This window comes from Ranitomeya imitator, chromosome 5 (assembly GCF_032444005.1).
Source record: "Ranitomeya imitator isolate aRanImi1 chromosome 5, aRanImi1.pri, whole genome shotgun sequence".
NCBI lineage: Eukaryota > Metazoa > Chordata > Amphibia > Anura > Dendrobatidae > Ranitomeya > Ranitomeya imitator.
Genome location: NC_091286.1, coordinates 110,340,408 through 110,357,083, shown reverse-complemented (window position 1 = coordinate 110,357,083; position 16,676 = coordinate 110,340,408).

Below are 16,676 nucleotides of genomic sequence, written 5' to 3'. Positions count from 1 at the left end.
AATTCCAGGCTGCGGCAGGAGATAGAAAAGCTGAAACCACCCACCCCTGGACATAGGAGCCAGGAGGGGGGCATGGTTAGGAGGAGTGCAGAGGACATGACCTCCACTGGCCAGGAGGCTGAGAGGCCAAGTAACCCCAATATGGTGGAACCTGAGTCTAATAAAAGGGAGACAGAAATGAGACACATAGAATAGAGAAGAGAACCTTCCACCAGCATAATCTCCAGCACAGACCCCCCCATCAGCAGCCACATTACCCATCCGCAACATCACAAAGTCCTGATACTGTCCTCATAATGGACTCAAATTGGAAATACCTAAATACACGGTGGCTATTCCCAAGAAAAAGGGCCAATAAAATCCGCTGTGCAACTATTGAGCATGTGACAGCGGTCATCAATAATCCACGGTTTACCAACCCAAACCATATCATTATTCACACAGGCACAAACAATCTGCCAGACCAGCACATCTCAGGACAATTTTCCCAACTAGTAAAGATGGCACAACTTAAATTTCCTGACAGCAAAATCATTCTGTCATCTCTGCTCCCAAGAAAGGATATATCCAACCACACCATCCAGAACATCAACACAGACCTAACCGCAAGAATGAAATCTGTGCCAGGAGTGATTCTGACACAACACCCCTCTATAAATCACCATCACATCTATGACAGCAAACACCTGAACAAGCTAGGGGTCAGCCTTGTGGCCAAAGAGCTGAAGGACATTGTACTAAACAGGGACCCTAGGCCTGGATCCAACACCAACCAGAATCTCATGGAAAGACCTTCAACAATGAAAAAGCCGCACTCATTGCAAGGTATACACACACAAGTTATATTAAAAAAATGACCACTTAAAATTAGCAGCTGGAACATCCAAGGCCTGAACACCTCATTGTTTGGATGTAAAACAAATGATCCAGATTTTATACAAAGACTGAAAAATATAGACTTTCAGATTCTCTTAGAAACATAGACCAGGGTCGAAAATGAATCCCTGGTGCCCATCGGATACAGGGAAATCTGTGTCTCTGCCCTTAAAAATAAAAATATTAAACAGGAACGCTGCCCAGGAGGAATATTGATCTGGCATAAAGAAGAGCTCCACCAGTACATCAAACCGGTGAAGAGAGGAGATAGTCACATATGGTTAAGAATCACCAGCTCCATCCTCACCACTCAGTCTGATGTCTATGTTTGCGCATCCTATATACCACCACCAGAGTCACCCTATTTCAATTCAGAGAGCTTTGAGATCTTACAGGGAGAAGACGCCCATTATCAGGCACTGGGCAGAGTTCTCATCTTCGGAGACCTCAACGAAAAAACTGGGAGAGAAAGACTTTCTGCCATGGATGGAAACATCTACATATTTGGAGCAGAGACTGATGGCCATGACTTAGTACACAGAAACAGTTACGACAGTAGAGTCAGCAAAAGTCGCAAATAGATCCTGAACCTATGTAGAAGTTTATGACTTCTTATTCTTAATGGTTGTCCCAAGGGAGACTCCCTAGGAAGATATACATTACATACTGTATATTTCATGTTCATTCCCCACCTACAAAGCTCAGGGAATAGAATATGCATCTGTTTATATGGGTAATGTGTTCATTCTCCTATTATCTACATATATTTCATGTTCATTCCCACCTATAAATCTCAGGGAATGTAATATACACCTGTTTGTATGGGATATGTGTTAATTCTCCTATTATCTACATGTATTCTATGTTCATTCCCCACCTATAAAGCTCAGGGAATAAAATATACACCTGTTTATATGGGATATGTGTTCATTCTCCTATTCTCTACAAGAATTCCATGTTCATTCCCCACCTATAAATCTCAGGGAATATAATATACACCTGTTTATGTGGGGAATGTGTTCATTCTCCTATTATCTACATATCCCCCGTAGACTGTGAGCCCTCGCGGGCAGGGTCCTCTCTCCTTCTGTACTTGTGTGTGCCTTGTATTGCTCATGTTTATTGTGCTTGTCTATATTAGCCCCCTTTCACATGTAAAGCGCCATGGAATAAATGGCGCTATATAAATGTATAATAATAATAATCTTTATAGCTAGTGATGTAATCCATAGTTTTGAACACTGACCAGTGACAGGAGATGATGGTGCTGTTATATAGTCGTCATCATCGCTGACAACATAAATCTCTGGAAATCCACATTGCTCAGGGGCATCATCAGCTTCGATGTCAGAGGTCCTGAGTCCTGTGAATAACATACAAAAGAAAATGGATTGATGGACTGTGTCAGATACCAGAAATCTAGGTCATGTCTAGAAAACACAGCTTATTAGTCCTTACTTTTGGGACATGATGTTTCCTGCCCAATAGAATAATCCTCGTCATGATATGTAAAAAAGACATTGAAGTCACTGTGAAAACAAATACAGAAATAGGAATCAATGGGGAAAATTTTAATATTAAAACTAAATGAAATTATGGATGAAATTATTGATATAAATGGATCAGATGAAATAATTCAGAGCCCAGTAACCATCAGGGTCTTTTATGAAGCCGTGATGAAGGACACTGATTGTCCCCAATAGAAATGTCTCCCAATGGGACCTGAGCTCAGAGATGGAGATCATTCATCCTACCTGAAGATGTTATTGCTGCATGACGGTAAAGATGTAATTACATCTGAGGAAGTAAAAAAAAGTGTTAGACGGTTATTAAAGGTAACAGCAATAAGTGATAATTAAAGGGATCTTCCAGGATGCAAAGATTGGTGGCAATACTTAAGGTAGGCTCCAAGTGATTGGTGTGGGACTTATCAAAATAATGAATGGGCCGCAGTGCCACTGGAAACATAATCATTGTCCCCTTCATTGTTTATAACCCAGTCCCATTGTATGATCTGCTGTACCAGAATTGGTTGCACAAGCGATCAAGCCTGAGCTTACAATGAAGGATGATTTCAAGAATCCGACCCCCATTGATCAAACACTGACAGCTTTTACTAAGAATAGGCCATTCATGTTTAAGTTACACACAAGGTATAAAAAAAAAATAATATGAAAGTATAGAGGCAGCAAACCCTACAATCCCGGGCAAAGCTGTTCGTATGAACCCATTATTGTTAGGGCACATATCAGCAGACTAGATTGTATCGGGATCAGTACCTGGGTCTATAGATGTTATCCCAGTATCAAAGCCAGCTTCCTGTTGATGGTCCGGAAGTCTTGATCTTTTTTTAGGATGGGACTAAAGCAGAGAACAAATAGAAGACCCCCCAATATCACATAAATCATCAGAAACATCAGTAAGGTTATGAAAATAGCACAAGGGCACATGAGGTAACAGATCCGGGGTGTGGGGGGCATATAATTCTTATATTCTAATAATGTTAGTGACGGTCTAGTAAGATGGATATAACCTCTTTTGTGATTTCCTAAGGTCGCAGCTTATTAACCCAATACCCAAACAGGAATATTACTCTTCATTATCAGGAATTAAGAAGCCAACAATCAGCAATATTGGTCATTATAACAAGTTGTCACATAAATCATTGGACCATAAATGAGTTATATATAAGAATAATGCAGAGAAGTGATGGCTCACCTGATGGAAATCCTCATCATTGCTGTTTTCTGAATCAGGCAGAACAATAGTTAGCTTGAAACGCCTTTTCCTCAACATTTTTTAAGTCTCGCAAAACCACAATCCTCTCTCTCCAACGCCTTCAACAACCCTCAACGGAATTAGCCGTTACACGGCATCTAGAACTGTCCGGTAAATTGTGACATCACAGTAGTGACACCATCTGAACTATTGTCACTGTGACCTCATCACATAGACAATTATAAGCAGCTTGATATGTATAGACAGGAGGCTGCACTAATACTCTAAAATAATTATTTAATCACATGGAGTAATAATGGAGGGGTTATTATCAATGAGGTCTGTTTGTAAAAAGTGCTGTTGGGTATTGATGAAAATAGTCCAAATTTTCCCCTTTTATTTTCCTCCCTTCTTCCCTTGCTATTCCCCATTTTATCATTGCTGTTATACTAGCTATTTAACCCGTTCTATGCCCAGGTGGCAAGCATTTATATTGGTATATGGTCTCCATCCTGGTATGTGCTGCTACCATCTTGCGCCCCCTTCCTGTCATGTGCAGCCCACATCCTGTGCCCTAATCCTGTCATGTGCTCCCATCCTGCGCCCCAATTCTGGTATGTGCTGCCCCCATCCTGGTATGTAACATAGTAACATAGTTAGTAAGGCCGAAAAAAGACATTTGTCCATCCAGTTTAGCCTATATTCCATCATAATAAATCCCCAGATCTACGTCCTTCTACAGAACCTAATTGTATGATACAATATTGTTCTGCTCCAGGAAGACATCCAGGCCTCTCTTGAACCCCTCGACTGAGTTCGCCATCACCACCTCCTCAGGCAAGCAATTCCAGATTCTCACTGCCCTAACAGTAAAGAATCCTCTTCTATGTTGGTGGAAAAACCTCTCCTCCAGACGCAAAGAATGCCCCCTTGTGCCCGTCACCTTCCTTGGTATAAACAGATCCTCAGCGAGATATTTGTATTGTCCCCTTATATACTTATACATGGTTATTAGATCGCCCCTCAGTCATCTTTTTTCTAGACTAAATAATCCTAATTTCGCTAATCTATCTGGGTATTGTAGTTCTCCCATCCCCTTTATTAATTTTGTTGCCCTCCTTTGTACTCTCTCTAGTTCCATTATATCCTTCCTGAGCACCGGTGCCCAAAACTGGACACAGTACTCCATGTGCGGTCTAACTAGGGATTTGTACAGAGGCAGTATAATGCTCTCATCATGTGCATCCAGACCTCTTTTAATGCACCCCATGATCCTGTTTGCCTTGGCAGCTGCTGCCTGGCACTGGCTGCTCCAGGTAAGTTTATCATTAACTAGGATCCCCAAGTCCTTCTCCCTGTCAGATTTACCCAGTGGTTTCCCATTCAGTGTGTAATGGTGACATTGATTCCTTCTTCCCATGTGTATAACCTTACATTTATCATTGTTAAACCTCATCTGCCACCTTTCAGCCCAAGTTTCCAACTTATCCAGATCCATCTGTAGCAGAATACTATCTTCTCTTGTATTAACTGCTTTACATAGTTTTGTATCATCTGCAAATATCGATATTTTACTGTGTAAACCTTCTACCAGATCATTAATGAATATGTTGAAGAGAGCAGGTCCCAATACTGACCCCTGCGGTACCCCACTGGTCACAGCGACCCAGTTAGAGACTATACCATTTATAACCACCCTCTGCTTTCTATCACTAAGCCAGTTACTAACCCATTTACACACAATTTCCCCCAGACCAAGCATTCTCATTTTGTGTACCAACCTCTTGTGCGGCACGGTATCAAACGCTTTGGAAAAATCGAGATATACCACGTCCAATGACTCACCGTGGTCCAGCCTATAGCTTACCTCTTCATAAAAACTGATTAGATTGGTTTGACAGGAGCGATTTCTCATAAACCCATGCTGATATGGAGTTAAACAGTTATTCTCATTGAGATAATCCAGAATAACATCCCTCAGAAACCCTTCAAATATTTTACCAACAATAGAGGTTAGACTTACTGGCCTATAATTTCCAGGTTCACTTTTAGAGCCCTTTTTGAATATTGGCACCACATTTGCTATGCGCCAATCCTGCGGAACAGACCCTGTCGCTATAGAGTCACTAAATATCAGAAATAATGGTTTATCTATTACATTACTTAGTTCTCTTAGTACTCGTGGGTGTATGCCATCCGGACCCGGAGATTTATCTATTTTAATCTTTTTTAGCCGGTTTCGCACCTCTTCTTGGGTTAGATTGGTGACCCTTAATATAGGGTTTTCATTGTTTCTTGGGATTTCACCTAGCATTTCATTTTCCACCGTGAATACCGTGGAGAAGAAGGTGTTTAATATGTTAGCTTTTTCCTCGTCATCTACAACCATTCTTTCCTCACTATTTTTTAAGGGGCCTACATTTTCAGTTTTTATTCTTTTACTATTGATATAGTTGAAGAACAGTTTGGGATTAGTTTTACTCTCCTTAGCAATGTGCTTCTCTGTTTCCTTTTTGGCAGCTTTAATTAGTTTTTTAGATAAAGTATTTTTCTCCCTATAGTTTTTTAGAGCTTCAATGGTGCCATCCTGCTTTAGTAGTGCAAATGCTTTCTTTTTACTGTTAATTGCCTGTCTTACTTCTTTGTTTAGCCACATTGGGTTTTTCCTATTTCTAGTCCTTTTATTCCCACAAGGTATAAACCGCTTACACTGCCTATTTAGGATGTTCTTAAACATTTCCCATTTATTATCTGTATTCTTATTTCTGAGGATATTGTCCCAGTCTACCAGATTAAGGGCATCTCTAAGCTGGTCAAACTTTGCCTTCCTAAAGTTCAGTGTTTTTGTGACTCCCTGACAAGTCCCCCTTGTGAAAGACAGGTGAAACTGTACAATATTGTGATGCCCGACCCTAGATGCCCGACCACCTGCAGATTTGTTATTCTGTCAGGTCTATTAGATAGTATTAGGTCTAAAAGTGCTGCTCCTCTGGTTGGATTCTGCACCAATTGTGAAAGATAATTTTTCTTGGTTATTAGCAGAAACCTGTTGCCTTTATGGGTTTCACAGGTTTCTGTTTCCCAGTTAATATCCGGGTAGTTAAAGTCCCCCATAACCAGGACCTCATTATGGGTTGCAGCTTCATCTATCTGCTTTAGAAGTAGACTTTCCATGGTTTCTGTTATATTTGGGGGTTTGTAACAGACCCCAATGAGAATTTTGTTACCATTTTTCCCTCCATGAATTTCGACCCATATGGACTCGACATCCTCATTTCCTTCGCTAATATCCTCCCTTAAAGTGGACTTTAGACAAGACTTTACATAGAGACAAACCCCTCCTCCTCTCCGATTTTTACGATCCTTTCTAAACAGACTGTAACCCTGTAAGTTAACTGCCCAGTCATAGCTTTCATCTAACCATGTCTCTGTTATTCCCACTATGTCAAAGTTACCTGTAGATATTTCTGCTTCTAGTTCTTCCATCTTGTTTGTCAGGCTTCTGGCGTTTGCAAGCATGCAGTTTAGAGGATTTTGTTTTGTTCCAATCTCCTCGCTGTGGATTGTTTTAGAAATGTTCTTACCTCCCTTCTGAGTATGTTTTCCTGGATCTTCTTTGTTCAAGTCTAATGTTTTTCTTCCCGTCCCCTCTTCTTCTAGTTTAACGCCCTCCTGATGAGTGTAGCGAGTCTTCTGGCGAATGTGTGTTTCCCAGGTTTGTTGAGGTGTAGTCCGTCTCTGGCGAGGAGTCCATCGTACAAGTAATTCACACCGTGGTCCAGGAATCCGAATCCTTGTTGTCTGCACCATCGTCTTAGCCAGTTGTTTGCATCAAGGATCCTGTTCCATCTCCTGGTGCCATGCCCATCTACTGGAAGGATAGAAGAAAAAACTACCTGTGCATCCAGTTCCTTTACTTTCTTCCCCAACTCTTCAAAGTCTTTGCAGATTGTCGGTAGGTCCTTCCTTGCCGTGTCATTGGTGCCAACATGTATCAGAAGAAATGGGTGGACGTCCTTGGAGTTGAAGAGCTTTGGTATCCTATCGGTCACATCCTTGATCATCGCACCTGGAAGGCAGCATACTTCTCTTGCAGTTATGTCCGGTCTGCAGATGGCTGCTTCTGTGCCTCTCAGTAGTGAGTCTCCCACCACCACCACTCTTCGTTGCTTCTTGGCTGTACTTTTTGCTGTCACTTGTTGCTGTGTGCCCTTTTCTTTTTTGCTTGCTGGTATTGCTTCATCCTTAGGTGTGCCATCTTCATCCTCTACAAAGATTTGATATCGGTTCTTCAGTTGTGTGGTTGGTGATTTCTCCATGGTCTTCTTGCTTCTTTTGGTCACATGCTTCCACTCATCTGCTTTTGGAGGTTCTCTGACACTTTTTTCACCTTCTGTGACCAGTAGAGATGCTTCTGTTCTGTCTAGAAAGTCTTCATTCTCTTTGATGAGTTTCAAAGTTGCTATTCTTTCTTCCAGACCCCGCACCTTTTCTTCTAAAAGGGCCACTAGTCTACACTTCTGACAGGTGAAATTTAATTCTTCTTCTGGTCGATCTGTGAACATGTAGCACATGCTGCAGCTCACCATGTAGGTTGTCACATCTGCCATGTTGCTCCTAGATCCTGCTGACTTGCTGTGTGTTTTCCTTCTTGTGTAATCTACTCAGCCAAGCTCTCTTGCAATAATGTCCTACAGGCAAAAATTTGCGCGCCGTAAGGCACCTGGAATATGCAAATTAGCCTCCTCAAGCTTGAATCCCTGGTTTGGTGATTCTTTCCAAGCAGCTGGTCCCGGCTGTACCCAATGATCTTCTAGCTTAGGGAGACTCTTCGCTTTCCCAGAAGGCACCTGGAATATGCAAATTAGCCTCCTCAAGCTTGAATCCCTGGTTTGGTGATTCTTTCCAAGCAGCTGGTCCCGGCTGTACCCAACGATCTTCTAGCTTAGGGAGACTCTTCGCTTTCCCAGAATGCACCTGGAATATGCAAATTAGCCTCCTCAAGCTTGAATCCCTGGTTTGGTGATTCTTTCCAAGCAGCTGGTCCCGGCTGTACCCAACGATCTTCTAGCTTAGGGAGACTCTTCGCTTTCCCATGTGCTACTCCAATTCTCCGCCCTCATCCTGTCATGTGGTGCTGTCATCCTACGTTCCCATCCTGTCATGTGGTGCTCTCATTCTGCGTCCCCATCCTGTCATGCTGCTCCCATCCTGCACCCCATTCTGTAATGTGCTGCTTCCATCCTGCGCCCCATTCTGTAATGTGCTGCACCCATTCTGCACCCCCAATCTGTCAACTCTATAGCATAAGGCAGCCCCCATAGGCAGACTAGTATAAGGCAGCCCCCCACGGGCAGACTCTATAGTATAAGGCAGTACCCCATAGGCAGACCCTATGCCACAGGAGCAGAGGCGTAGCTAGAGCTTTTGCCGCCCGGGGCTGGTCCCGAGCTTGGCGCCCCCCCCCCCCCCCAGCAGGAATAAGACCTCAGATGTAGAACTTTAATTGTTTCGCCGGTGAATGTTACCATCACATGATCGGGACTGCAAAAATAACCAAGTTCTGCTTACCTGACCGCGCTCCTGCTCTCTCCACGCAGCTGAAACGTGCACTCGCCGGCGACTGACAATGATGTCAGACGCCGGCGACATGCACACTGGGACTGACGTCAGCTGCCAGCCTCAGATTGGCTGGCGGCTGTTAACTATTGACGTGCGGGCGCGGGCCCACACGTCAATAGCGTTAAACAGCTGCAGCGCCGGCCGCAGCCCGGTGACCCACCCCCAGGGCCGGCTCCAGGTTTTTGAGGGCCCCGGGCAAAAGAGTCTCAGTGGGTCCCCCCCCCCCCTTTAACACATACCACGATTCATGATGCCCAGATACGGCAGAGAAATCTAGGTATAGTACAATGCCAGATTTCACTTCTTATATGAGTGACAGCTATTGCAAATTCTGCAGTGTATATATACAGGACAGGAGGAGTGGTACTGTGCAGTGTATATATACAGGACAGGAGGAGTGGTACTGTGCAGTGTATATATACTGGACAGGAGGAGTGGTACTGTGCAGTGTATATATACAGGACAGGAGGAGTGGTACTGTGCAGTGTATATATACAGGACAGGAGGAGTGGTACTGTGCAGTGTATATATACAGGACAGGAGGGGCGGTACTGTGCAGTGTATATATACAGGACAGGAGGAGTGGTACGGTGCAGTGTATATATACAGGAGGAGTGGTACTGTGCAGTGTATATATACAGGAGGAGTGGTACTGTGCAGTGTATATATACAGGAGGAGTGGTACTGTGCAGTGTATATACAGGAGGAGCGGTACTGTGCAGTGTATATATACAGGAGGAGCGGTACTGTGCAGTGTATATATACAGGAGGAGTGGTACTGTGTGGTGTATATATACAGGAGGAGAGGTACTGTGCAGTGTATATATACAGGAGGAGTGGTACTGTGCAGTGTATATATACAGGAGGAGTGGTACTGTGCAGTGTATATATACAGGAGGAGTGGTACTGTGCAGTGTATATACAGGAGGAGCGGTACTGTGCAGTGTATATATACAGGAGGAGCGGTACTGTGCAGTGTATATATACAGGAGGAGTGGTACTGTGTGGTGTATATATACACAGGAGGAGTGGTACTGTGCAGTATATATATACAGGGCAGTGATGGTACTGTGCAGTGTATATATATACAGGGGCAGTGGTACTGTGCAGTATATATATACAGGAGGAGTGGTACTGTGCAGTGTATATATACAGGAGGAGTGGTACTGTGCAGTGTATATATACAGGAGGAGTGGTACTGTGTGGTGTATATATACAGGACAGTGGTACTGTGCGGTGTATATATACAGGAGGAGTGGTACTGTGCAGTGTATATATACAGGAGGAGTGGTACTGTGCGGTGTATATATACAGGAGGAGTGGTACTGTGCGGTGTATATATACAGGGCAGTGGTACGGTGCATTGTATATATACAGGGCAGTGGTACGGTGCATTGTATATATACAGGGCAGTGGTACGGTGCAGTGTATATATACAGGGGCAGTGGTACTGTGCATTGTATATATACAGGGCAGTGGTACGGTGCAGTGTATATATACAGGGCAGTGGTACGGTGCAGTGTATATATACAGGGGCAGTGGTACTGTGCATTGTATATATACAGGGGCAGTGGTACTGTGCATTGTATATATACAGGGCAGTGGTACTGTGCATTGTATATATACAGGGCAGTGGTCCTGTGCAGTGTATATATACAGGGCAGTGGTACGGTGCAGTGTATATATACAGGGCAGTGGTACGGTGCAGTGTATATATACAGGGGCAGTGGTACTGTGCATTGTATATATACAGGGCAGTGGTACGGTGCAGTGTATATATACAGGGCAGTGGTACGGTGCAGTGTATATATACAGGGGCAGTGGTACTGTGCATTGTATATATACAGGGCAGTGGTACGGTGCAGTGTATATATACAGGGCAGTGGTACGGTGCAGTGTATATATACAGGGGCAGTGGTACTGTGCATTGTATATATACAGGGCAGTGGTACTGTGCAGTGTATATATACAGGGGAGTGATGGTACTGTGCAGTGTATATATTTCAGCAGCCGCCCAGCCCAGGCCCCCAGCACTTGTCCTGTATATATATTATATATACTGTCATGCAGGCTGTATAGATACAGTATATACATATACAGGACAGGTGCTGGGGACCTGGGCGGCTGCTGAAGTATATAATATACAGTATATCAGCTGTGGCCGCCCCAGGTCACCCAGACTGTCAGAATACAGGGATACATCGCACTCACTCAGGGCGGCAAGGCTTGCCAAGGAGTTCCTCCAGAATCTGCCTGTCCTGATGTAAGTTCAGCAGTCAGCGAGGGGCGGGCGGAGGAGCAGAGCAGGAGAACTCTCCGCCCACAAAACAATGTCACGCTGGCTGCCTTGTTAACCCCGATGTGCCTGCACTGCCTGGCCCTGCACTGACTGAAGAGATGCTTGTGCCAGCAGGGCTAGATGCCCGCCCCCCGCATTGTGCCGCCCGGGGCGGCCCGCCCCCCCCGCACCCCCCTTCCTACGCCACTGCACAGGAGGCAGAATAAAATGTAAGATTTAATCTTCACTACATTTTGAGGTGCTGTTTTTTTTATTTATCTGGATATGGAACATGCTCTGGGATGGACTCCCTGGTTTTAACGTGCGCCTCTTGGTCTTTAAAGACTTGGACATTTAAGGGTGCGGTTTAACAACTTTTTTGGTTTGGACATGGAAGAAAGTTGTCAGTCAGAAACTCTATATACTTTGCAGAGGTCATTTTCCCACCTTCATGAACCTTAAAGGGCCTTACCAGCTGTTTCCCCATGATTCTGGCCCAAAACATGACTCATCCACCTCCTTGCTGGCGGCACCAGCCTTGTTGGGACATGGTGGCCATCCACTACTCCATCCATCTGGACCATCCAGGGTTGCTCGACACTCATCAGAAAACAAGAATGTTTGGAAATTAGTCTTCATGTTTGTCTGGGCCCACTGCAACCGTTTCTGCTTGTGAACACTGTTTAGGGGTGGCCGAATAGTAGGTTTATGCACCACAGCAAGCATTTGAAGGTTCCTACACCTTGAGGTTCGAGGGACTCCAGAGGCACCAGCAGATTCAAATATCTGTTTGCTGCTTTGTAATGGTATTTTGGCAGCTGCTCTCTTAATCTAATGAATTTGTCTGGCAGAAACCTTCCTCATTATGCCTTTATCTGCATGAACTCTGTCTGTGCTCTGTTTCAGTCACAAATCTCTTCACAGTATGATGATCACTCGTGAAATATCTAATGTTTTCATCCCTTGACCAAGGCATTGCACTATTTGATGCTTTTCGTCAGCAGAGAGATCCTTTTTCTTTCCCATGTTACTTGTAATCTGTGGCCAGCTTAATAATGTGGAACATAATTTTAAGTAGTTTTCCTTTAATTAGAATCACCTGGAAAACTAATTATCACATGTGTTTAAGTTTGATTTTAGTGATCCATTGAGCCCTGAGACACAATACCATCCATGAGTTTATTTGAAAAGCAAAACAATTAAATCTTTATGACACTTAAATCTAATTTGCATAATAATTTGGATCATGGTTTATAAGGCAGCACCCCTATAGGCATACCCTTTAGTATAAGGCAGCACCCCCAAAAGGCAGACTCTGTAGTATAAGACAGCACCCTCCCACAGGTAGACTAGTATAAGGCAGCACCCTTCCAGAGGCAGACTCTGTAGTATAAGACAGCACCCCCCACAGGCAGACCCTGTAGTATAAGGCAACACCTCCTCACTGGCAGACTCTGTAGTATAAGACAGCACCCCCACAGGCAGACACTGTAGTATAAGGCAGCATCCCCCCACAGGCAGACTCTGTAGTATAAGACAGCACCCTCCCACAGGTAGACTAGTATAAGGCAGCACCCTTCCAGAGGCAGACTCTGTAGTATAAGACAGCACCCCCCACAGGCAGACCCTGTAGTATAAGGCAACACCTCCTCACTGGCAGACTCTGTAGTATAAGACAGCACCCCCACAGGCAGACACTGTAGTATAAGGCAGCATCCCCCCACAGGCAGACTCTGTAGTATAAGGCAGCACCCATCACAGGCAGACTCTAGTATAAGGCAGCACCCCCGCACAGGCAGACTCTGCAGTATAAGGCAGCACCCCCAACAGGCAGACTCTGCAGTATAAGGCAGCACCTCCTCACAGGCAGACTCTGTAGTATAAGGCAGCACCCCCCACAGGCAGACTCTGTAGAATAAGGCAGCGCCCCCCCCCCACACAGGCAGACTCTGCAATATAAGGCAGCACCCCCCCCACAGGCATACTCTGTAGTATAAGGCAGCACCCGCCACATGCAGACTATGTAGCATAAGGCAGCACACACCCCCACAGGCAGACTCTGTTTAAGGCAGTACACACCCCCACAGGCAGACTGTAGTTTAAAGCAGCACCCCACACAGGCAGACTCTGTAGTATAAGGCAGCACCCCCCACAGGCAGACTCTGTAGTATAAGGCAGCACCCCCCTCACAGGCAGACCCTGTAGTATAAGACAGTACCCCCCACAGGCAGACCTTGTAATATAAGGCAACTCCCATAAAGAAAAGCAATAAATTCTCACCGCTCTTCTTCCTGGTTCCTGCGCTGCTCCCGCTCACCTTTGGACTGTGGGCGCCAGGCAGTGATGTCATCGCGCCCCCTGTCATTGTCGGTGATGTCAGACGCTGACAGGGGAATGATGGAAGAAGGAGCGTAGCACTCATTCCCTCATCAATGTGGTCAGCTGAATTGGATAGATGCCGATATAGCTGACCCTGCGATGACAGACGGGGGGCCCACTGCTGGCACTGCCCCCCGCCTGCTCAAGGGCCCATAGTGGCTGGGCGGCAGAGCAGGGAGATTGATTCTCCCTGCTATGCTGCAGAATGTAACTGTATCGGCGCGCTGTGCACGCCAATACAGTTATAGTAGCGTAGCTTTGCGTGGGTAGCTACGCTACTGCCGGATGCATCACTCTGTGGGGTCCAGACTGCACAGGCACATCGAGCTTGCGCAGCCTATAAAGGCTTCAGACTGACGCTCCTAGCATTATATTATAAATTATATATAGGTATTAGTTTGCATGTCTGTTTCCCAAATCTTATTGTGCTGTTTAGCAGTTTCTGGAACTTCAATAGAAATTTTCAATTTAACCCCTTCATGACCCAGCCTATTTTGACCTTAATGACCTGGCCGTTTTTTGCAATTCTGACCAGTGTCCCTTTATGAAGTAATAACTCAAGAACGCTTCAACGGTTCTGAGATTGTTTTTTCCTGACATATTGGGCTTCATGTTAGTGGTAAATTTAGGTCAATAAATTCTGCATTTATTTGTGATAAAAATGGAAATTTGGCGAAAATTTAGAAAATTTCGCAATTTTCACATTTTTAATTTTTATTCTGTTAAACCAGAGAGTTATGTGACACAAAATAGTTAATAAATAACATTTCCCACATGTATACTTTACAATTTTTTTTTTGCTAGGAAGTTATAAGGGTTGAAATTTGACCAGCGATTTCTCATTTTTACAACGAAATTTACAAAACCATTTTTTTTTAGGGACCACCTCACATTTGAAGTCAGTTTGAGGGGTCTATATGGCTGAAAATACCCAAAAGTGACACCATTCTAAAAACTGCACCCCTCAAGGTGCACTAAACCACATTCAAGAAGTTTATTAACCCTTCAGGTGCTTCACAGCAGCAGAAGCAACATGGAAGGAAAAAATGAACATTTAACTTTTTAGTCACAAAAATGATTTTTAGCAACAATTTTTTTTATTTTCCCAATGGTAAAAGGAGAAACTGAACCGCGAAAGTTGTTGTCCAATTTGTCATGAGTACGCTGATACCTCATATGTGGGGGTAAACCACTGTTTGGGCGCTTGGCAGGGCTTGGAAGGGAAGGAGTGCCATTTGACTTTTTGAATGAAAAATTGGCTCCACTCTTTAGCGGACACCATGTCACATTTTGAGAGCCCCCGTGTGCCTAAAAATTGGAGCTCCCCCACAAGTGACCCCATTTTGGAAACTGGACCCCCCAAGGAACTTATCTAGATGCATAGTGAGCACTTTAAACCCCCAGGTGCTTCACAAATTGATCCATAAATATAAAAAAGTACTTTTTTTCACACAAAAATTCTTTTAGCCTCAATTTTTTCATTTTCACATGGGTAACAGGATAAAATGGATACCTCACATGTGGGGGTAAACCACTGTTTGTGCACATGGTAAGGCTCGGAAGGGAAGGAGCGCCATTTGACTTTTTGAATGAAAAATTATCTCCATCGTTAGCGGACACCATGTCGCGTTTGGAGAGACCCTGTGTGCCTAAACATTGGAGCTCCCCCACAAGTGACCCTATTTTGGAAACTGGACCCCCCAAGGAACTTATCTAGATGCCTAGTGAGCACTTTAAACCCTCAGGTGCTTCACAAATTGATCCGTAAAAATGAAAAAGTACTTTTTTTTCACAAAAAAAAATTTTGCCTCAATTTTTTCATTTTCACATGGGCAATAGGATAAAATGGATCCTAAAATTTGTTGGGCAATTTCTCCCGAGTACGCCGATACCTCATATGTGGGGGTAAACCACTGTTTGGGCACACGGCAGGGCTCGGAAGGGAAGGCGCGCCATTTGACTTTTTGAATGGAAAATTAGCTCCAATTGTTAGCGGACACCATGTCGCGTTTGGAGAGCCCCTGTGTGCCTAAACATTGAAGCTCCCCCCACAAGTGACCCCATTTTGGAAACTAGACCCCCCAAGGAACTTATCTAGATGCATATTGAGCACTTTAAACCCCCAGGTGCTTCACAGAAGTTTATAACGCAGAGCCATGAAAATAAAAAATAATTTTTCTTTCCTCAAAAATGATTTTTTAGCTTGGAATTTCCTATTTTGCCAAGGGTAATAGGAGAAATTGGACCCCAAATGTTGTTGTCCAGTTTGTCCTGAGTACGCTGATACCCCATATGTGGGGGTAAACCACTGTTTGGGCGCACGGCAGGGCTCGGAAGGGAAGGCACGCCATTTGGCTTTTTAAATGGAAAATTAGCTCCAATCATTAGCGGACACCATGTCACGTTTGGAGAGCCCCTGTGTGCCTAAACATTGGAGATCCCCCACAAATGACCCCATTTTGGAAACTAGACCCCCAAAGGAACTAATCTAGATGTGTGGTGAGCACTTTGAACCCCCAAGTGCTTCACAAAAGTTTATAATGCAGAGCCATGAAAAAAAAAAAAATATTTTCTCAAAAATGATTTTTTAGCCCGCAATTTTTTATTTTCTCAAGGGTAATAGGAGAAATTGGACCCCAAATGTTGTTGTCCAGTTTGTCCTGAGTATGCTGATACCCCATATGTGGGGGTAAACCACTGTTTGGGCACATGCCGGGGCTCGGAAATGAAGTAGTGACGTTTTGAAATGCAGACTTTGATGGAATGCTCTGCGGGCGTCACGTTGCGTTTGCAGAGCTCCTGA